The sequence below is a fragment of the Pelodiscus sinensis genome, chromosome 8 (assembly GCF_052426305.1).
Source record: "Pelodiscus sinensis isolate ZL-2025 chromosome 8, ASM5242630v1, whole genome shotgun sequence".
NCBI lineage: Eukaryota > Metazoa > Chordata > Testudines > Trionychidae > Pelodiscus > Pelodiscus sinensis.
In genome coordinates, this window is record NC_143059.1 from 2,126,562 (window position 1) to 2,148,850 (window position 22,289).

General features: G+C 46.8%; 1 protein-coding gene across 2 annotated transcripts in view; it reads right to left on the reverse strand.

Moving 5' to 3' along the window:
• Positions 1 to 22,289, reverse strand: part of NDST2 (N-deacetylase and N-sulfotransferase 2) — a 124,009-nt gene that overhangs the window by 70,506 nt on the left and 31,214 nt on the right. For both annotated transcript variants that reach the window (XR_016350133.1, XM_089780004.1), the window contains exon 2: positions 19,976 to 20,057. The gene's annotated coding sequence lies outside the window, so the exon portion shown is untranslated. The remainder of the gene's footprint in view (positions 1 to 19,975; positions 20,058 to 22,289) is intronic.

Consider the following 22,289-nt stretch of genomic DNA (forward strand, 5'->3'; position numbering starts at 1 on the left):
GGTCCACTCCTCATCTGTAAAGTGCTGAGCACAATGGGGCCCCGACTGCTCCGCGAAGGGCCAGATGGATCTACCCTGAGGCCAATGCCCATTATCCTCTTTGCAGGCTTTTCTTTCTGGGCCCTCCGGGAGCCGAGGCATGCCTGAAGAAGCTGGCCGGGCCGCTGACCTCTATCGTGCACTGGCCCTTGGGTAGCCCCTCCCGACACAGCACTCGTGTGACACTGGCCTGAAGCTGGCAGAGCTAATGTCAGCCCTTCCTTACCAGGTGCCTTCATGGGAGGCGACCCCCACTACGCACAGTGAAACCAGTGTCACCAGTGCCTCTGCAGGAGGAGGCCTTTTCCGAGGCCTACATAACGTTAACTGAAGCCAAGAGGACAATCCTTATGTCAGCAGGGTCTGTTATGCTGGGTAACCACCCAAGCAACCATAACACAAACTTCAACAAAAGCCAAAACAACCACCACTGCCGCCACCAGCTAGTGCCCTAAAAAGCCACACTCCTGCCACGAACCCGTGCGGCTTCTACGCGGCACAGAAAAAGGGAGAGGTGAGGTCGGCAAGAAAGGAACGAGCGGCGCTTCGAAGGTGTGCAGCATTTTTACCTGTGGGCCATGGAATCACACTCCAATTGCCTGGAAAGTTGGCTAATCTGATAACACCTACCAAGGGGGACAAAGATGGGAAGGAGAAATACAAATGACACACTATTTCTCACACAAAAAGGCAGGACTGGCCGAAGTGCTAACACCTCCATCACCAACCCAGACGTTTTAACCCAGCCTTGCTTTTATCAGGCGTCATGAAGGGAGTGGGAAATGGAAACGGGGCTGCGGGGATGACAGCTTCGCCAAGCTTTGGCCGACAGGTACAGGAGACTGGATGAATTCGCCTGCATCCAGAGAGATGCTGAACTGGAGAATGGCACCAGTGGACCATGGCTGGCCTGCTCTGCTTCCTCTGGAGCCAAGCTGTACCGCCCAGTGTGGAAACAGCAGGGCTGTCTGCCTCACTCCTTCCGGTGGAGAACTGCGTGGGAACTGCACGGCACGGCTGAGGCCTTTGGGCACAACTACAGACAGGGTCCGGGCCTTCGGCATGGAGCAGCCACCCCTGACAGACTCTTGCTGTTGCCCCTGGGGTGAGGGACTGGCCGGAGCAAGAGCTACCACTGCCTAAGGAACCATGCCATCAAGCCCCTCTTCCAGCAGGAGCCCCGAGGGCTAGAGAAAAGTGAGACCACTTGTCTGTGCTGGCACATGAAAAGCAGAGATGAATTTACGCTCGACACTAGAACTTCACCCCTCAGCCAGAAGCTCCAGGGCCCGGTACAGAACAGACGCTTCATGCTAGACGTCTCCCGAAGGCCTCTCGGGGTGCATGACTCTAATGAAATGCCTGCACTCTTCCACTGCGCCATACGCCCTTGTCTCAGGAGTCTCCCTTTCCAGAAAATACAACCGAGCCCGGACTTCAGTAGGGAAAGGGAAGAGAGGAAAGTGGAGCTCCCACTAGCAGTGGCCAGTGTGTGATTTCTAATGCTAGAAGCTGCTCGCCCCCAGCGGAGGGGAAGAGAACGATGAAATAAAGAGACATTCCCTATTACTTCCTTCACACAGCATGTGCATGGGATTTAGCCATTGCTGTATCACAGCTTTCAACCTATTACGTTCAGCCCCACCGCAGAGCACATGGCTGGGCGGCAGTGTGTCAGGTTAGCTGTGGAAGCGGGCAATGTGGTGCTAGCTAGGGTCCCGCGTCGCCCAACCTGGCCGGTTTCCAACCCTCGAGTAGTAGCTCAGGTGGCATGTTGTATAGAATGGCCACCTTTGCCTTCATTGGCCACCTGCCCAGATGAGCCGCACGGACGTCTAGAGCATCGCTTCTGCGTCCCGGGTCCTCTCTCCCACCAGCACCTCTGCTCTTGCTCTTCGCCCCCTCGCACAGGGCCTATTTGAGAAAACCCTCCCTGCTTCAAACGAAAGCATCTGTTCCTCTGTCCCAATAAATCATTCTGAAAACATGGCGCCACTCCCCACCCCTCCCACGGCCACCACTAGGGTAACGGTCGCTGGGTCCAATGAAGCGCGCTTTACAAAACCACCAAAGGGCCAGACGCAGAGACCAGAAAAAGAAGAAGAATCGAGACGAAACGAGCTGGTTAGCACGGAGCGACCCGGACTGGCAGGCTGCCAGTCTGCACAAGTTCCGAGGGCAACGCTGCCACCCACCAAGGCCAAAGACGAATCTGCCAACACACCATCAAGAGGGAAGCCTGGCAGCCAGCAGCTGCAATTCTCTGCCAGGCCTAAGTGCTGGAATCCTTCGCTCTCTCCGGTGGGATTTCAAATGCAGAACTGAAAAGCCAACAGAGAAAAGCAGTTCAGAGTATCCCAGCCCCGCGCGTAAGCAGCCCGAGAGAGACTGCAAGACAGAAATAACAGCTTTGGTTTCTTCCGGATCTAAAAATACTTAAAACAAGAGAGGCCCTTGCAGGCTACTCTGCTTATGTCTGAGTGTTAAAACACAGGAGCACATTCAACCAGCCTCCTCTCCCGGCCTGCCCCTCCTCTTCCACATCGCAAGCAGAGCCAGAGGAATTGCTCTCAGCTTCTCAAGCGAACAAAGATTAAAGCTCCTAGGGAGATATCAGCCACAGAGCTCGACTGGACGCTAAGGAGTCGTGGCTCTAGCAATGCAACAAGCAGAGCTGCTATTGCCACTGAGAGACAAAGGACACGTCCCAGCCCTTTATAAACTGAAGTGCTCTCCCGCCTCCCTCCCCACACACTGACTCAATGACGGCACGCAGGGACCCTGGAGAAGAAACAAGCACAGCTTCCGGTCACCGCCTCAGGCCAGCCAGACGCCCCCACCAGTGTCCTGCTAATTGTTTCCACCTCTGAGCAGAATGAATTTTCTTATGTGCACCACCATTCAAGTGATGTAGGACAGCATCTTCACAGAATCACAGAATGCTAGGACTGGAAGGGACCTCGAGAGGCCATGAAGTCCAGTCCCCTGCCCCATGGCAGGACTAAGCGCCGTCTAGATCATCCCTGGTAGGTGTCTGTCCAACCTGCTCTTCAACATCTCCAGAGATGGAGATTCCACAACCCCCCCAGGCAACTTATCCCAGTGTCCCCCTCCCCCCCCCCGACAGGCAGGGAGCCTTTCCTAATGTCCAACCCAAACCTCCCTTGCTGCAGTGTAATCTGGAGCACATACTGGAGCCCAAACGTCAGGAGGCAGGAGTGGGCCAAGGGCTTCTGGGAGCGGGAGGGAGCTCCGGGCTGGGGTGCAGGAGTGTTAGGTCTCCAACCAGGGATGCAGGATCTAGGGTGGGGCTCAGGGATTGCACGGAGGGGTGGAGATCAAGGACTCTGGCAGAGTGTAGTCTCTAGAGTGGAGCTGAGGACGAGGAGCTAGGTGTGCAAAGGGGGGATCCAGGCTCGGGGAGCTCTGGGCTGAGGGTTGGAGTGCAGAAGGGGGTCCAGGCTCGGGCTGGGGGCGTGGCCTCTAGGATAGGGCTGGAGATGAGGGCTTTGGCTTGCAGGGGAGTGCTCAGGGGCCCCTAAGGTTGGGGCAGGGAGTTGGGGTTTGGTGGTTCCCTGCTGGGGACAGTGAGGAGGGGCTCCCCTCCCGTGCTGGGGCTCCTTCCCACCATCCCAAGCAGCTTCAGGGTTTGGGAGCAAGATCTCTCTCTGCTGCTGGACCCTTCTCGGGGCGTGTCAGAAAGCCGCGCAATCTGGGGGGGAACTCAGCCCTCCCCACACTGTGTGCTTTCCCCAAGGCTCTCTCTCGGCCCCTCGCAGTAACCTGCTGCATCCCTTCCTTCCACGTGTCCTGCACTTCCGTCACTTGGGACGGCCTGAGTCATCTCAAGCGCCCGCGGTAAGACGCAGGCTGTAGCAGGAGGAGCCTTGTGAGGCCCCGAAGCGAGGAGAAGGGGAACCGCCTCCCTCAGGTCACACTCCACAGCACAGGAGTGCGGTTGTGCAATGCCCGAGTGACAGGAGCCCTAGGGCTGAGTGCGGAGATCTGCAGCTCCGGGGGATTTATGCCGGAAGATTGCTCCCAGCACATTACAGACCCGGGAAGGAAGGCTACTTCTTCCCTCTCTGGATGGCAACAGCAATGACAAAAACCAGGAGCCATTCGATGGTGAGTAGCCGCAACGGCAAGTGCTGGCCTGGCAGGCATTGCTCCTCTCCAAGGGATTCCGTGTCTCCCCATCTCCGAACATGGCTCCGAACTGACCCACCGCCTGTGGCTCCAAAGGGGAACTCACTACAAGAGTCCTGTTTTGGAACTGATTTTATGCGTGAATGTGATTCTGTTGACAGTCCAAAATCTGCCAGGATCACGCCCTTCCTTGCATGATGGGCAGGAGGCCAGGCTCTCCAAGATGGAGACAGCACCACCAATACAAGAAGCAGATGTGCTTTCAATTTCTGAGTCCCAGGGTCAGGGAGTCCCCGCTTGGCACAGATTTACTGTGGACTGTCGGAGATGGCACAGTGAACGTGGAAGGGATGCGTGAGGAGTGGGGGATAGAAGGATTTGGAACTCAGTATTATCACCGTGGTGATAATGGTGATATCACCATGGTGAGGAGGAACAGAAGCAGTCACTAATTTCAGGGGTCCAGAAGGACATAAGCTGCGGGGATCCATGTAGTGCAACATCTAGAAGAGTGGTGGCCGGCCTGTGGCCCACAACAGCCCACTGGGGTTCCATCTGTGGCCTGCAAATCCCTTTTCTGCCCCTTTCGCCATGCCTCTCACGCACTGGGGCACCAGCCCCGTCACTCACTTAACGCTAGGGATGTTAAGTATCAGTTAACTGAACAGTCGAGTAACCTCATGAATTCTTATCGGTTACTCGACTAGTTGATAGTCCCTGGGGGCGGGGCCGGCAGCCAGTGCGCTCCCGAGGAACCACCCTCGCCACTCAGAGGCAGCAGTGCGGGGTGTCAGGCGGGAGCTGGTCCACGAAGGGAGCCAGTTTGAAAAACAGCTTCCCTTGCCGACTGGCTGCCCGTTGCCCTGTACTGCTGCCTCTGATACAAAGGCAGCAGCGTGGGGTGGCAGCAGCCCCTGTCTGGGGGGAGGGAGAGTCTGAGCTCCCAGACCTGGTGCAAGCTGGAAATGAGCTGAGCTGCCTGCCCACCTAGCTCCTACTACACTTGAAATGCAGAGTAGGTCCTGGACCCAGTATGAGCCAGAACTGAGCCAGGCTGCTGGCCAGCCTGCTAACAAATTTAGTGGCTGCGGGAGGGGGGGGGCAGAAATGCATGTAGTCTAAAGCATTAGCCTACAAGCTTTTGCTCATCAGTTAATCGACTCCACTATTACATCCCTACTTAACGCCTCCCTCTCCCTCCCTGCACTTTCAGAATGCCACCTACTGCCTGGTTCATGGTGTTCAAGCTCTGGAAGGGAGGGGCAGGAGTGGGGAGAAAGTGGGAATCAGCAGCGATGGGAGGGAGGTGGCAGTTTAGGTAAGTGCGGGGCTATAGTGCCCCAGTGCACGAGACGTGTGGGACACTTAGGTAAGTGCGGGGCTATAGTGCCCCAGTGCACGAGACGCGTGGGACACTTAGGTAAGTGCGGGGCTATAGTGCCCCAGTGCACGAGACGCGTGGGACACTTAGGTAAGTGCGGGGCTATAGTGCCCCAGTGCACGAGACGCGTGGGACACTTAGGTAAGTGCGGGGCTATAGTGCCCCAGTGCACGAGACGCGTGGGACACTTAGGTAAGTGCGGGGCTATAGTGCCCCAGTGCACGAGAAGCGTGGGACAGGACGCAGAGAGAAGAGGGGGAGCGCAGGCCACCTGCAGGTGGATCTCCTATGGGCTGCATGTGGTCTGCAGGTCGCCCAGTGCTGGATTTCAGTCCCACTGGGACAAAGAAAGGCCACTCGTGGTCCACTCACTAGTCCATCACGGATCCATTCACGGGGGTTTCAGTGGAATGGACAAGAACACCCAGAGTGGGAAATTATGGAATAATCCATCTCTGGGAGCAGTTTCTTTCTAAACGCCTCTAAGTTTGGCTTCTGCTGCATGAGGGTTTGCGTCTTTCCAACTCTGTAGCACTAGGTTCATTGTTTTAACTCTCTCTAGTTCCTGAGGGTATTTCCAGTATTCAATACAATGTCTAGTTCTTTTCTGGAGTCTACTCACATCTCTGCGTTAGTGGTGTCACGTGGCAAGAAGCAGGCTAACTGTGTGTAATGCAAAGGAGCGTTTCGTTTTCAATTTGCGGCCCCTCTGTAGGGATAACATTAATGTATTGAAAATGATTCCTCCAAATGGAAGTGACTCCCCATAATTTGTTCCCCACAACTTAAAGTATTTAGATTTATTATTAATTCTTCTTCTTCTTATTATTTGTTAAGATTGTTAAATGTTTAGATTTATTATTATTATTGCCCCCTTTAGAATATAATGTATTAGGTAATGTAACTTAGAACTGTTAAAAATATAATCCTATGTAACCAGAAACAGCCCCCCCCTCTGTGCTCCAGGGCATGCTCAAGCTTGTGCAAGGGGCTGCTTGAAATTGACATTGCAGAGATACATTGTAACAATGCATTGTCAAGCCACTAACTCTGCTATGGGAGCCAAGCCCTGTAATTGACTAAGGCCATTGTTACTTAATTGAGGCCTGTTCTCTTTAAAACATTGTAACTTTATTCAGCACTCAGAGAATGTTTTAAGCAATACCACCCAGAAACTTTTTGTAACTACAACTCTGATATATGTAAAGTTATTATTATACAAAAACATTGTATGGGAAACATTAAGGAATGTATGTAAGAGAGAGAGAGTGCTTGGATGATGAGTGAATGGTTCTAAGAGGTGCCAGCCTGAGAATACAGCAACAAAGGGCTGAAGAAGGCGTCAGGTGCCAGTGCAACCAAAAGGTGTCAAGTGGAGAAACTGGAGGTCCACCCGATGAGATCACTGATGAGCACCTGGCAGCCACCCTGGAGACATCAGCATGATACAGCAATTTCCATAGACTGGCATAGGAAGAAATTCCTATAAGAACTGGACTAAAAAACAATGGAATCAGAGTCCAAGGTTCTGCTGCCAGCCCACCAGGAGCTTCAGATGCGCATCTGATCAGGACTTCGCTCCCCACTACCATCACTTGTGTACAGAGTACCTGGCCAGTATCCTGTCACAAGCAACTTCCAGGCTGGTAACTATACACAGAACTTGAATGAATGGATGTATGAATGAATGGTTTATATATATATATAAGTGTATAAGGGTTAAGTAGTGTTAGGAATAAGTAGTTAAACAACGTTGTTTGCTTCTATCTTTTCTTTATTTTTTATTATTATCTTTACAATAAATGTGGCTTTTTGCCTTATCCCCCTCATAAGATCCTGCTTGCTTTTATTTGGTACAACATTTTGGTGGAGAATGCGAAAGGGGGAATATTGGTAAAAAGCCTCAGGTATTGTGGACATTGGTGTGCACACAGCTGACTCTACAGAGAGCAGTTCCATTTTTTTTTGTCTTTCTTTCTTTTTCTTTTTCTTTTTTTGGTTAACCAAAGCCTGCTGACCTCCAGAGGGTAGAGGCTTCACAAAGAGCTCATAGTAAAAAGAAGCTACAATTATTGAAATAATTTAGGCTGTAAATAGAAGCTATGGTTATTCATTGAAATAATCTAGGCTGTGTAAGAAGCTACGATTATTCATTGGAATAATCTAGGCTGTGTAACTAGAAGCTACAATTATTGAAATAATTTAGGCTGTAAATAGAAGCTACGACTATTATTGGAATAATCTAGGCTGTGTAAGAAGCTACGATTATTCATTGGAATAATCTAGGCTGTGTAACTAGAAGCTACAATTATTAAAATAATTTAGGCTGTAAAAAGAAGCTACGATTATTAATTGATAGTCTAGGCTGTGTCACTCGCTGCAAGGGTTCAGGAGTGATAAAGGAAACTACACAAGTATTAAAGATGTTTAAGAAAAGTCCAGGAAAAGCAGTCTCAGAGGGAGGAATAGAGTTTGAAGGAGCTCTAACCTCACCTTTCATAAAGAAATAACACCCTTTAAACAAATCCTTCAGAGATATGGGTACAAGTCCTTGGACAAGCCCTTGAAGATGTTTGTAATATTTTGGACCTAGAGGATAGATTGGCACAGTATATCCTCATGTACAAACCTTCTAATGCTGCCAAAGGATATGCAGCAGCAATTTGGCTATTATGGGAGGCATGTAATAACAGTTACCTCCACTTAGCTACCTGCAAAGAAAAAAAAATCTCTCTCTGCAGAAAAAGCTAAACCCAAAAGAAAAAGGAAAAAAAAACCCCACAACTTCAATTTGGCTCCTATGAAACCTGTAATGAGGTGTTCCTCAAATTAACTAATTATAAAAATTCAAATAGGAAACTGCAAAATGTAAAAGCCTCTGCTGCAAAAGCAAAAAGTTGGAAATGTCTGTCCCTCAGTACCCAGACACAGTTAGAGTCCCTTAAGGATGGGTACTGAGAGTTAAAGTAGCACTCTCAAAGTTTTCAGGGATATGCTTAAGGAAAAGAACCAGGAGGTGTGGGGTTTAGTGAACAAGGCCACCCTCCTTGCTAAACTGGTAATGGGACAAAGCCTGTGTCCATGGAAAAGGGCCATTCAACAACAAAAAACAGGATCAGGCCCAGACAAGCAGGCAGGCAAAAGATAGATTGAAGGCTTTGTGGTAGAACTAAGAAAAAGCAGTAAGTACAGGTACTGTAAATCTAAATTCTTAAAACAATACTTACAAGAAGTAATATCTGAAGCAAGGCCAGTTTTCATTTTAATAAATAAGAAAGTGTTTTAAGAAAGAAAGAAAAAAACACAGAAATTTTAACTCTACAGAGTCTGGAGGAAATTGAGCAGTTGTAAAAATGCTAAAATGTTATAGGAAAAGAATTCTTGGTTTCTTTGCAGCCATTCTGAAGGAAAAAGGGGCCCCTTTTCCAAAAGAGTGTCTGTAAATAATCCAGGCAAATTTCACTAAAGAACTTCAAGAGGGTACTATTGGAAACTTAACTACCCCAAATGAATAAAAGTGAATGTAATCTTTGTACAGGTATGTAAAAATAGTGTTAGACATATTCAGAGAATATATGCATGTATCTGTGTGTAAATATAGTGTAAATAGTAGGTAAGGTTTTTAAGATCCAGAACTCCTGTTTTGTAGGTTAGTAAACTGTTTTGTATGCTTAAAACAAATTGGTTTGTTTTGTTTTCAGTAAAGCCATTTCATACCAAGTTGTTTAATAAAAGTATAGGAAAACTCAGTGAGCATAAAAGAAATAGTTATACCCGATGCAAAAATTAATATGGCTAAATAACATTATAAACAAAGAATGCACATTTTCCTGTAACATGCAATGTATATTGTAAAAGGAGGTAAAAACTGCAAACAAATCAAAATCCTGTAAAGGCTCCAGGAGCCACAACAGGTTGTAATTTCCTTTTCAGGTTGCTGTGTGAGAAAGCAGAACTTAAAGTAAAAACTCAAAACTGTAAATCTCTGGCAAAAGTTATTGTGTCCCTTTTTAAAACAAAGCTACAAACAGCTTTTAATCTAAAAGCAAGCCAGAAAGTGTCTGTGGTGCAAATGCCCTAGCTGGCAGCACAAAAAAAAAAAAAAAAAAAAAAAAAAATGTTTGCAGGTAAATAAATATTTTGATTAGCAAACTACCTGAGACCAGAACAAAAAGGGGTCTGCATATAAAAAAAATTTCAAAATGGTTTTAAACACACTGGTCTCAAAGCTAAGTTGTCTAAATAAAAGGCATGCTATCACAGGATACTTAAACACCTATTGGTAAGATCCACAGGGCTACTTGTTATTTAATGCTAATGTTCATAATTAACCCTGTAATATGTACATGATTTTCTTTTTTTTAAAAAAAAAGAAAAACCTTTAAAATGTTAAAATAATCATTGGAAACACATCTCACACTTAAAACCCTCCCAGCATTATAGTAATAATGCTTCTTGGCTACTCTCTATTCATAAACCTAACACAGCAGAAACTTACTAACTTAGTCTGCTGTATAAGAGGAAAACTAAAGTACACCTCCTAAATTTAATAATTACACAGTGGGGTAATTCACCCACAAGAAGGGGTAAAAACCATTGAAACCTGTTTTGCTACAAAACAAAAATATTTAACTATAGGAGTAAGTGTAAGCAGAGAGAAATAAAAACATATTTGTAAAAGAGAAAGTATGTAAATAATAATGCCACCCCCAAAGGGGTAGAAGTATGTTCTTGTTTTGTCTTTCAGAAAATCAGGACAAGCTGGTACCAGCTAATACCCTACAACACCATGGATGTATTGTTGCAACAAAGATTGTTTTATGTTTTGTGTTTGTCTCATGTCTGTCTGTCTGTCTAACTAACTAGTATACTGTGTTAAAAATAATCTGCCCTAGGCAGGAAAGGTTCAATAAGCATTAAACATGTTAACTGCATTTAGAAAAACCCAGTGTAAATGGCTGTGGAGAAATCTCAGAGGAACTGAGGGTTGTTTCAGAAGAGGCAGAATCAGCCAGGGAATTGGAGCAGTCTGGCAACCAAGTAACTGGGTATGACCAGCTTGCTGGGCAGTCAGTGTGTTTGGGACAGGAGTGTTCCCAGGGGAGGCACACCCAGCCAGGCCTTTTGTCTTTGGAAGAGGGAGTTTTGCATTTAAAACCACAGGGCAATGGGGCAAGACCTATGTGACCAAGGAAGGCTGCAGATTTTTCAACCTAAAAAACCCAAAATTGTCAGCGTACACTTGGGATGGATTTGTTCCTGCTACTTATGCTAACTTTCATAACCACTGTACTGCAGTTACTAGGAATGTAACAATGTTCAATGTGCAGGATTTTGTACCAAAACCCTGGAAATGGTTAAAAAAAATGTACCCAAGAGCACATTGTATGTTCAAAAGCCTTGTAACACTGGTATTTTACTGTTCATACTTGTAATTAGTGTTGGAGCTTCTCACCTGAGAAAAGGGGAATTCCAAAATTGGTGTGTGATGTAAAAAGAGAAACTGAGGCACACCACCAATTTTGTTTTCAGGGCTAAATGCAAAGATGCCTACACTATGTGGGATAAGAGCATATACATTCATGCACTGTTAATTGGGTTTCAGACTGTTGCCCAAGCTGCCCTGGATAAAATCACTATTTTCTCTCGCTCTGGGCAAAGTCACCTGACCTGGATAAAGAGAATATTTGTTACATTACAATCACAAACACATGTTGCCTCACGATACCTTCTCTTAAACAGATTAAATACAAAGTGACACTACGAGTATACCAGATATCGTAGTGTCAAAAGGGGGAGTATGTAGGGATAACATTAATGTATTGAAAATGATTCCTCCAAATGGAAGTGACTCCCCATAATTTGTTCCCCACAACTTAAAGTATTTAGATTTATTATTAATTCTTCTTCTTATTATTATTTGTTAAGATTGTTAAATGTTTAGATTTATTATTATTATTGCCCCCTTTAGAATATAATGTATTAGGTAATGTAACTTAGAACTGTTAAAAATATAATCCTATGTAACCAGAAACAGCCCCCCCCTCTGTGCTCCAGGGCATGCTCAAGCTTGTGCAAGGGGCTGCTTGAAATTGACATTGCAGAGATACATTGTAACAATGCATTGTCAAGCCACTAACTCTGCTATGGGAGCCAAGCCCTGTAATTGACTAAGGCCATTGTTACTTAATTGAGGCCTGTTCTCTTTAAAACATTGTAACTTTATTCAGCACTCAGAGAATGTTTTAAGCAATACCACCCAGAAACTTTCTGTAACTACAACTCTGATATATGTAAAGTTATTATTACCAGAAACTTTTTGTAACTACAACTCTGATATATGTAAAGTTATTATTATACAAAAACATTGTATGGGAAACATTAAGGAATGTATGTAAGAGAGAGAGAGTGCTTGGATGATGAGTGAATGGTTCTAAGAGGTGCCAGCCTGAGAATACAGCAACAAAGGGCTGAAGAAGGCGTCAGGTGCCAGTGCAACCAAAAGGTGTCAAGTGGAGAAACTGGAGGTCCACCCGATGAGATCACTGATGAGCACCTGGCAGCCACCCTGGAGACATCAGCATGATACAGCAATTTCCATAGACTGGCATAGGAAGAAATTCCTATAAGAACTGGACTAAAAAACAATGGAATCAGAGTCCAAGGTTCTACTGCCAGCCCACCAGGAGCTTCAGATGCGCATCTGATCAGGACTTCGCTCCCCACTACCATCACTTGTGTACAGAGTACCTGGCCAGTATCCTGTCACAAGCAACTTCCAGGCTGGTAACTATACACAGAACTTGAATGAATGGATGTATGAATGAATGGTTTATATATATATATAAGTGTATAAGGGTTAAGTAGTGTTAGGAATAAGTAGTTAAACAACGTTGTTTGCTTCTATCTTTTCTTTATTTTTTATTATTATCTTTACAATAAATGTGGCTTTTTGCCTTATCCCCCTCATAAGATCCTGCTTGCTTTTATTTGGTACAACACCTCCATCTAACTGACAACAAGAGAGAATGTAAACAGGAGTTTCCAATTTCCCTCCATTACAGCATTCCTTATTTCATCTCTCTTTCTCTCCTACGTCCTCTCAGTTATCTCTTCTCTGAACAGTGTCCAACTTTTCAATCTCTCGCCAGGTGAAAAGCTCTCCAGACCTCTATTCATTTCTGTCACCTACATATGAACCTGTTTACTTCTGCCGGGGATTTTTTTTAAAAAAAGGAGACCAAAACGGAATTCAGTACTGCAGTGAGAATACAGCTTGGAGTTCTAGCATGACACGAACAGAACTGTCCAACACTGCTGATCACGAGAGTCCAGAGCAAGAAAACTACACTCTGGCACCTGTACGAAAATTCCCAGACTGCCCTACTGCAGACCGCTCTTCGACTCAAGCAGCCATTCACAGCGCTGCCAGTTAGCCTTGCTCTGAGGCAGTCTAATCGATATGATGGTGTCAACAGCTGGAAGAACCACAGAGCCCTCTACACTAAAGCTTCCTCTGATCAGCTATGTCTGGGATAGCGCGTGGGGATTTTTTGGCAATGTGCCCTACTGCAGATGGAAGCAAAGAGCTCTCCATAAAGTACATTAGTTAGTTTCCATCTCACTTGGTGATATTGGCTGAGACACACTGTGATGCCTTTTCAGGGTATCCAGGTAAACCCCTTCACTCAGTGAGAAAGAGCCTTGTTTGTGCTTAACTGGGTGTCAGCTTCTTGAGTCCACCAGACCATTCCCCACCCAAATCACATCCCCAGGGTCCTGCCAGCCCTCACTTTGCCTTGCAGTTTAACAACAGCCGTGCCCTGGCCTCACTAAAGTGTTCCCCTGCAATACCCAGCGCTTAATGGCTGGACAGTCACAGAAACTACCAGGGAAGTTGCCCTTAAAGGAACAACACGCACACCGGGTTGTTTGATTCATCTGAGGGTCAGCTCCAACAGACCATCCCAGTACTGAGATCTTTATACTGAAGGCAAGCATAAGCTTATTGTCAAAGGGTACGATTAAAGCGCTAGTGAGCAAGGATAACAATGGAAACGGAAACGGTTTCATAGAAAACCAAAAGCACAACACGCTTCCCAGAGTCTAAATGTTCTCTCACCTAAAACAATCTCCCAGCATCTCCAACCAACTAGGCTGGGATTCCTCATTCCTTGTCCTTTTGCCTCCTCTGTGTCTCCAGAGTCCACTGGTTTGTCCCCAGAATCAGGATGACCCCAAGTTTGATTCCCTGGGGTGCTGGCTGCTGAGGCTGTATGCACATAAGCTTCCATTGTGTTGGCATACAATGCCTCTTTTAGATGTGAACTGAGGCAGACAGGTGAATGTTCATTCTTTGGTCCGAACCTGCTTGACAACCCTGCTTTGATTCAGACTTTAAACCCATTTTCCAGTATACAGACATAAGTCCTCACATATCGTCCCTGCGTGCACCTCACAATGACGTACACTTTCACTAGAGCCTCGCGTGACCCTCTGGACAATGGGTCAGGTGCGGTGATTCTGTCAGGCCTGGCAGGAGTTAGCTGTTACAGTGAACCCTTTGCCAGCTGGCACCGAGGCTTTCCTGGGATCTGTCCTGGGGTTTCCTCATCACAGCGGCACCTCCTGCTGGCTATTCTGGGGATAAGCTCTGCCAGCCAATGCATCCTCTCCTGGTGGTACCTCTCCCGTCATCTCCTCTGCCTGCAGACCCGCCCCCAGCGGAGGATCACGGTGCCCTCCCTCTTCACGAATCAGCCCTCTAGCCAAGTCTGGATATCACTTTCCACCAAGAATGCCGCTCCCGCAGGGGCAAACGGGGGGAACTTGGGCCCTCCCGCTGCTCGGGTCCCAACATAGGGATCCTGTGGATAGCAGCCCCCTGCGGCAACTCTTAACGTCTCCCAATATTGCTCCATTTCCCTGGGCCACTTCACAGCCCCAGCACCTTCTTCACCCTCCCTTCAGCTGTTCGGTCACAGCAGCTAGCCAGGAGCTGCCCCTCGCCTCCCCAGTCCCTGCAGTGTCCCTCCTCCTGTGAAGAACACAGTGCTTGCTCCTTGAGCTCCCCACAGCTACTCATCTGTTCCTCCCTGCAGGGCCTCTTATATGAGCCCTGCAGCTTTTCTCTGATTGGCTGTGCCTCTCTAGGCTGCTTGGAGGACACACCATCACTGCTCCACTCTGGGGGCAAACCATGGTAGTGCCAGGAGGTCTCCACTAACCTCTCCAACTCCTGTGTGAGGTGGGCATCTCATCACAGGACCCCATACATCACTTACCAAACTAGAGGTGAAGCTTGATTTATCGGTATCTGAACTGTATTTCTGAGAGTAAATAAGGAAAGGCATGTGTGTAGCTACAGGAGTCGCACCTCCTGTCCCTGAGACTGGATTAGAGCGGAGAAGCAAACGTTTGCTAATTTCCAGCAAGGATCTGTCTCTTAGGCAATGCAACAGAAGCCTCAGGATGGAATACTGTCACTGGCCATTGCAGTAGAAGGGCTGGGATAAACGTGGGCCACAGAATTCTATAAGCTCCCTATCAGAGACCAGAAAGGATATAGAAGAGCAAAAGGGATGAAAACCCTGAATCAAGGACAATCTGAAAACAGAAGGCACCTGGATATATAACTGGCCTGTGGACATGGGGAAGGCGGTGGATGTGATAGACCTTGACTTTAGCAAAGCTATTGGTATCAGCAAGTCCAAGAAGTCTGGATTGGAGAAATGGACTGTAAAGTGGGTCGAGGTGGAGAGAAACACACACACACACACACACACACACACACACACACACACACACACACACACACACTCACTCACTCACTCACTCACTCTTTTATACAGAAGGGGTTACCAGCTCACCTGTCACTCTCTGACATCCATGCCTGGACAGAAGCCTGCTTTGGAGAAAATGGACAATTATCCAAGAAAACAAGGAAGGCTGCCACCAGCTAAGTAGATATTTGGAACCATAGTGGGTTGTTGCATGGATGCCATTTGGGCTCCTTATACCTGGCATACATAAGCTGATCACCAGTTGCCTTGCTGACAAATCCGCACCAGTCAGCACACCCCAGGATCCCCAGTGTCCTGAGAAAATCTGCACCATTGTCTATGTGGCACTACACTTACGACATACAGACTCGCTGATATTCTTTGGCGTCCAAATAAACAAGGTTTGATGGATCTTGACAAGAGCAGGAGTATCATAAATCTCCTCACCTTCCACTCTAAGCCCAGGACACTTTTCTGTGACCTTGCAAAACCCTGAAACAAAACACTCCGTGGCACACGGTTCTTCCCCTGGAGACAGCGAGGGAACAAACGCGTGACAGCCACCAGCGGAAGAGCTTTGGGACTCTGGCAATGGGTACAGCGTAAGAGCCGATCTAGCACAGAATAGGGTGGAATGGATCACATGACCCTGAGCAAGGGCCTACATGCATCATCCTGAATAGCACGGATAGCAACTCACCCGAATTCATATTTAGGCTGCGTCTTCGTGGGATTTCTCCCCTCCTCCCTCAGTTAAAAAGGAAACTCGTCCTCTGCCAGATAATTCAGGGGAAACCGAACTGCAAATTCCATTAGCTGGAACTCTGAGACAGTAACTCAGCTACTATGAGTCACTGACAGCTGGGAACAATCCCACCAGCTTTGGAAAGATGCCAACCCAGTGCAGCAGCTGCCCCCTTCCACTCCAGTCCACAAAAGCTAGCAAAGCTGAAAGGAATCCCAAGGATGCTAGTGTTCGTGGGAGCGGGAGGGGTAGCCCTGCTGAAAGAATCCCAGTACAAGGGCCTGCTTCAAGCTGACCCTTCAACCCACTGTGCCTAAAGCTCCTGAGCAGAGAAGCACTTCATGGTCAATGTCATTGTTTCGGAGATGGTCGGACCTGTGCACTGAGACCTGGGCTTCTGGTTTGAAAGGGGGGCTTAGCGAGCTTTCCTGTTATAGAATTATCAAGCCCATAGGCAGCACAGGCAAGGGAACGAAGGCACTGCCTTCCCAAACTGCCTATGCTCTCTGCTGGCCGCCTGGGAGCACAGAGGCCATGGCATGGCCCTGTCTCCTTAAAGCAAGGCACTGAAAAGTGATTAACTAAAAATAGCACCTGCATGATCAGCAGATCTGCTGTGTGTATTTCAAGCCTTACCTGCCTGCTTTAGTGGCACTTTTCTCTGGTTAGTCATGCAAACCGAACACAGCTACAAGAGGGGCACAGAAACCCGTTCTTCTCACACACCAGACTGGCTTGCTAAGATCTACTCAATTACACGGGTGTCTCCGAAGGCACAGCATCTTGTATGAATAGTGGGGAGGAAAAGGAATCTGCTTGATTCTCTGCGAGTTTCAAAAGCATGTCTTGTTACTTGTCATCCAAACCTACCCGAGATGGAGTTAGTAAGAAAGAGTAAACACGGAATCACAAGTGCCCCTTTGTTTGCAGTCACTTTCAAGAGCGCAACCACAAAAATGTGAACGTCCTCACTATCTTCCTCCTTTAGCACTTTGCTTGCTCTTGTCCTGGTCTACACAAGGGAGCACAGGAAAAAAAACAACATGGCTGCTACCTCCAATTCAACTGCATTGCTTGGAGCCTCAACATTTCTCTGACAGATGAAAATGCCAGAAACTGTCACAGCCTTGTGTGCACTAAAACTCCCACCAGTGCTACCACCCGTGCAGCTAAACACTGGTAGCTGTGATGGCACTTCTCCCCACCCCATTTTTTCCCCTTATGAAGACAAGACCTAGGCCTTTTTTCAAGCCAACCCCTCAACACAGAGAACTACTGTCTCTTCCTGGGCGCAATCGCTCTGTGCTCCTCCAAAGTCACTTTGCAAACCCTTCGTTCATTGTCCCCCTCACATGTTCTAGCAGGGAAACATTCTAACTCCAATGGCCACAAGCGCTTTCTTTTGTTCCCTATTGTTGTAACAATCTCTCTTTTGGAGGCACCTAGTTGTAGCTACTTTACAAGTTACAATTACTAGAACATCGGTGAGAGTGCAGAATTGACCTTCATATGCAAAGGGCAGTGGACACAGACATGAGCTGGTTGGCCCATTATAAAACCAGCTTTCCTGACATTCAACACCTCATTGACATAAAAAGCTAAGTATGGGGCACTGCTAGCCCACTCACTTAGCCCCATTACAACTGACAGGTAGCTTTGTTTCTGCCCTCTTGCTTCCTTTTCTGTTATAAATTCTGAGAGTCTCCTTCTTTCCTCCTTTCCAGCTCATCTGAGGAAGTGGGTTTTGCCCATGAAAGCACATGATACTCGATACATTTTTGTTAGTCTCTAGGGTGCCACTGGTCTACTTGTTATTTTTAAAGTTACAGATGGACACGACTACCTCTCTGAGGCTTTATAACATTTGTGGTAATCTTACCTTATGAGGGAACTGCGGGTTTTCTATGTAGGAAGACTTCCTGGATGGGTGGAGGAGGGGAAATTAAAGAATATTAAAAGATGTGGCTCTACCAGGAATGTTTATGCATGCACAGACATAGGAAGGGATTCTTTTTATAGTTTGCTCACACCATGGAAGACTTCAAACTACTCTGAAGTTTTAAAAAGACCTTTGAAGTGACCAGAGATGCAAAAAGAGATTTAAAAATGCTACACTGCTGAATACTGAACTCTATTAAGTATTTTTGTTAACTGGAGCACACAAAAGTAACTGTGCATGAGAGGAATGATGCAATAGGTAACATGTTAATTACATGACATCTGTATACAAACCTTTAGAAGACCCAAGAGCTAAAAGAATGGTCACAGCCCTGATTTTGAGAGCCAGATAGACCTACCGACAGACTGAGCTATTATGAGAACTAAATATGCATGGACTATTTAACAAATTTAACAACTTTATGAAATAATCATAGCTTGCAACTGGATAAGAATACATTTAAATAATAGGTTTCTCATGTTTTAAAAATGTATTTTACTAATAGTTTTACAGAAAACTATAATATTCTTAACACAGTACTATAGGTTTTAGATTAAACATTTGGGCTAAGAGGAAGAAAAACCAAAGGCAACAATAAGACATAGTGATGGGTTTCAAGTTCAGTATACTACAACTCTAAGAGCGCGAGGCAAAAGTTTCAGGCTCCCTGGACTACACAGACTTGCTTCCAATTGTAGAAAGTTCTGAGATGTCAGACTTTACAATCTCAATATTATTATGGAATGAAAAGGCATTTTAGGTCATTGCTGATACATTTCTAAAACACTTATAATTTCTCCCCCTTTCCAAAACCAAAAGTATTGCATGCATGGCACTAAGACAGACTGGCTTTGCAGGTGGAGGGATAGTAAGAATATATTTTTAAACTCAAAAACATTCAGAAGGCAGATTTTCTGACACGTATCAGGTACACAGAGAACATGTGATGGCATGAAGATTTTATCAGCACAGTTCTGGGATGATCTGCAACCCTTACTTGTGGTTGGGCCACTTGTGAACAAACACATGCCAATTCACTTTTTACACCACACCACACCACACCATATCATACAGTCACGTCCATCTGGTTGTCCCTAACGCCCTGCTAGTGTTTCGCATGTGCACATTTCATTGGTGCGCAGCTAAAGCTCAGTCCTGTTTCACAATTACAGAACATCATCATGCTTTCAAGCTCCTCTAGGATTAGTCATGCACTGGTTTAACCTACTCATTTTCAAAAAGATCTACTGGAGAAATACAATCTGTGCACTGCAGCACTACGCATCCCTCTGGTCCCCTCGCTATTTCCTTGCCTGGAATGGAGACTTACAGGAATCACTGCTCAAGAAAAACCAGCACCTTCTGGTAACTCAGGAAAAGGAGTGACCCAAACTCCTCTCTCAGGCCTGTCCCCCTCCTCCCGTCACAAAAGCACATGACTTCTATTCCTCTCAAGCACAGGCATCCATGTCTGCTTGACTCAGACAGCACCCCATAATACTTCACCCAGGTAAGTGGCTTTATGGAAAATCCCACGCCACTTTCTGAAGCATTCACCTCAGCCACACCCTGCAGCAATGGTCTTTGGGCAGCAACTGTACAAAAACCAGCAAGTTAGTGTTGTAATTAACATGCATTTTCAGGTCAAAGCCATTTCTGGGGCCCTAAATCTAGCCCTCCCTCCCTGTGTGTGAAAGGAGAAGCGTGCTTACTTTTCAGCTTCCCCCTTCTGCAGTGCTGCAAAATGCCATGCCATCCACGCTGAACCAAAATTTAACAGCACTTTGATGGTAGACACTTACAATTTTATGAGCTGGTAGATTAGATTCTCTCCACTGAGAGCTTAGTTACAGTCAAAGGTGATAGGTATGGCAAGTCTAAATTTATCAGGCCCTTGGAGTGTAAATCTACATCAAAGAGGATGGAGGTTAAGCTCTTACCTTTTCAGCAGCACCTTTGTTCTGAGCAGCCTGCACACAGAGCAAAAGCCGACACTGCTTGTCTTGCAATCACTCCCTGCAGCTGGGAAGAGAGGAAAATGGGCCTGGATTAGAGATTGCAGGAGAGGAAGATCAGAGCCTAAACTGGATGCTTCATTTCATAGGAGTTTCGAGACAATCACAGACAGTGTTTCAGGAACACTCACTGAGGGAGGGAGGGAAGACAGGTATGTGTGTCTTTGTGTGTGTCTGTGCAGGTGTGACTGTTTCCAAACAAAACTGAAATACCCAACAAGGTGCTGCACATCTTAATGTTCCTGGGTGGGAACCATTATGTGCAGGTAAAGGCAATAACATGTAACACAGAGTTTGAATCATGGCGAAACAGAACTGGGGAAGGGAATGAAAGACAGAGATGTGCCTGGCTTGCCATGGTCTTTCCATATCGGAAATGCAAAGTCCAAGGGCCTCTTCATACCAATGCCACAGTTCTGAGGCCTCGGAGGTACATTTCATAGACAGACCTTTCTTCGTAATGCCGAGTAACCATTATGTCAAGTGTCACAGCATTCTCTCGACCGTGGACTGTGGCTGCAGGTCCTTACAGAGACAGTCTCTACGTACAGAAGTGCAACATATTACCACACACCAAATTGTTATGAATACTGTTTGAAATGTGAGTTACAGGTTTGCTGGCCTTACACAGAAAAACCCCAGAACTGGGACTTTTCCCAAATTCTTGCATAATCTCCTCAAATTAATACCAGAGCTGCCTGAAAGTCAATCCAAGCCAGCCAGCCAATGGCTCACTTTTCCTTTCACAAGTCTGTAGCCAGAGATTCATGCGACTGTTCCACACAGAGCTCAGGCTCAACCCTCATCCTGAGACAGTCGGCCACCAGCCAGTCTGCCCAGGAGAGCAGTAGCTCACTCTGCCTGGCATCCTGAACACTCCCCTTATCACACAAGCCACACACCGGTGTTCAGGGCCACCCTACCTTCTCTCAGCAGCAGACTCACTGATCTTCTGGCTGCAATTTTGCACACGCTTTGGTTCCGTAAAGAAACACACATCGCTGATGCCTCCTCTAGATTTAAAAAGCTGTGCTGCTATCCAGGTTGTCTAGTCACTTGCAGGTTTTCACAGTCGGACCACGGCAGCACTGCCACTTATGTCAGCAAAATGGACATCGCTCACGGGTGGGAACAAAAACTGCACGCCCAGGGTGACATACGTTTTGCCGGCATAAGTGGTTGTTTGGACAGCACTGTGCCGACAGGTACCATCACTGCTCTGGGCGGTGCAATGGGGTCAATGGGAAAGCTCTCTTCTGTTGGCATGGAGCAGCTCCATAAGAGCTCTTACAGGAGCACAGATGCATGGGTATTTCTGTGCCTCCTTAAGCTCATTGCTCGCTAGAGCAGACATGGCCTCAGACGAGTCTAACACATATGGCAGCCCGCAGCACGGGACTGCCCTTCACAGCTCCAAAAAGAAACACAGTGAACCAGAGGTTACTGGATTAAATGGCTCTTTGGCACAAGGCCACTTTCATAAACTTGGGCAAGAGGTTCTGGCTAGCACCCGCGCGACGCTTCTATTTAAGAGACAATGCTCAGGAAAGTCAGCCCAGACTTCTGTTCACTTTCTCTGCCCTGTATATCTACTTACAAGTTAATGTCATTTAACAAGCTTTTTATTTTCCAATCAAATCTTTCAAAAGAAAGATAGCATCCCACAGAGTTGGACATTGACCAGTCCTAAAGTAACTGGTCAGCTGATCAAATACTGCCAAATAATACCAGCGTTAGTGGACTACTTTAAAGCACAGATTTACTAGACCAGTAACATGAGCAACAAAGACGAGTAAGACCTTCTGGTTTCTAACAGGCTTACCCCTGAGACAGCTACTTATGCTGATTACAAAAGAAGGTGTTTAGCTGAGTTACTCTAACTCCGAAAAATTTATACCCACAATAAAATTAAGATCTCAGATAATGAAAGGCCAGCGCTGCACTGCCTTCTTCACGGCACTCCGCTGGAAAACCTGGTAATATTTTATCTTTCGTGGGCAGGCAAGTGCCCAGTACTGGTTTGCCAAGTCTAGTCTCATATTAAGATATGAACTGTGACGGGGGCAGTCAGAGATGACCCCTTGGGGGGTGACTCCCGGGGTGCTGACATGGCCACTGCCACTCACCTTCCTGCTCTCTGGGGCTCCTCACCGCCCGGTCCTGCTGGGCCAGCTCTGCTGGTCTCCCCAAACCAAGGCCACGAGCTTAGGTCCTACCCCCACCGAGAAGCAGCACAGAC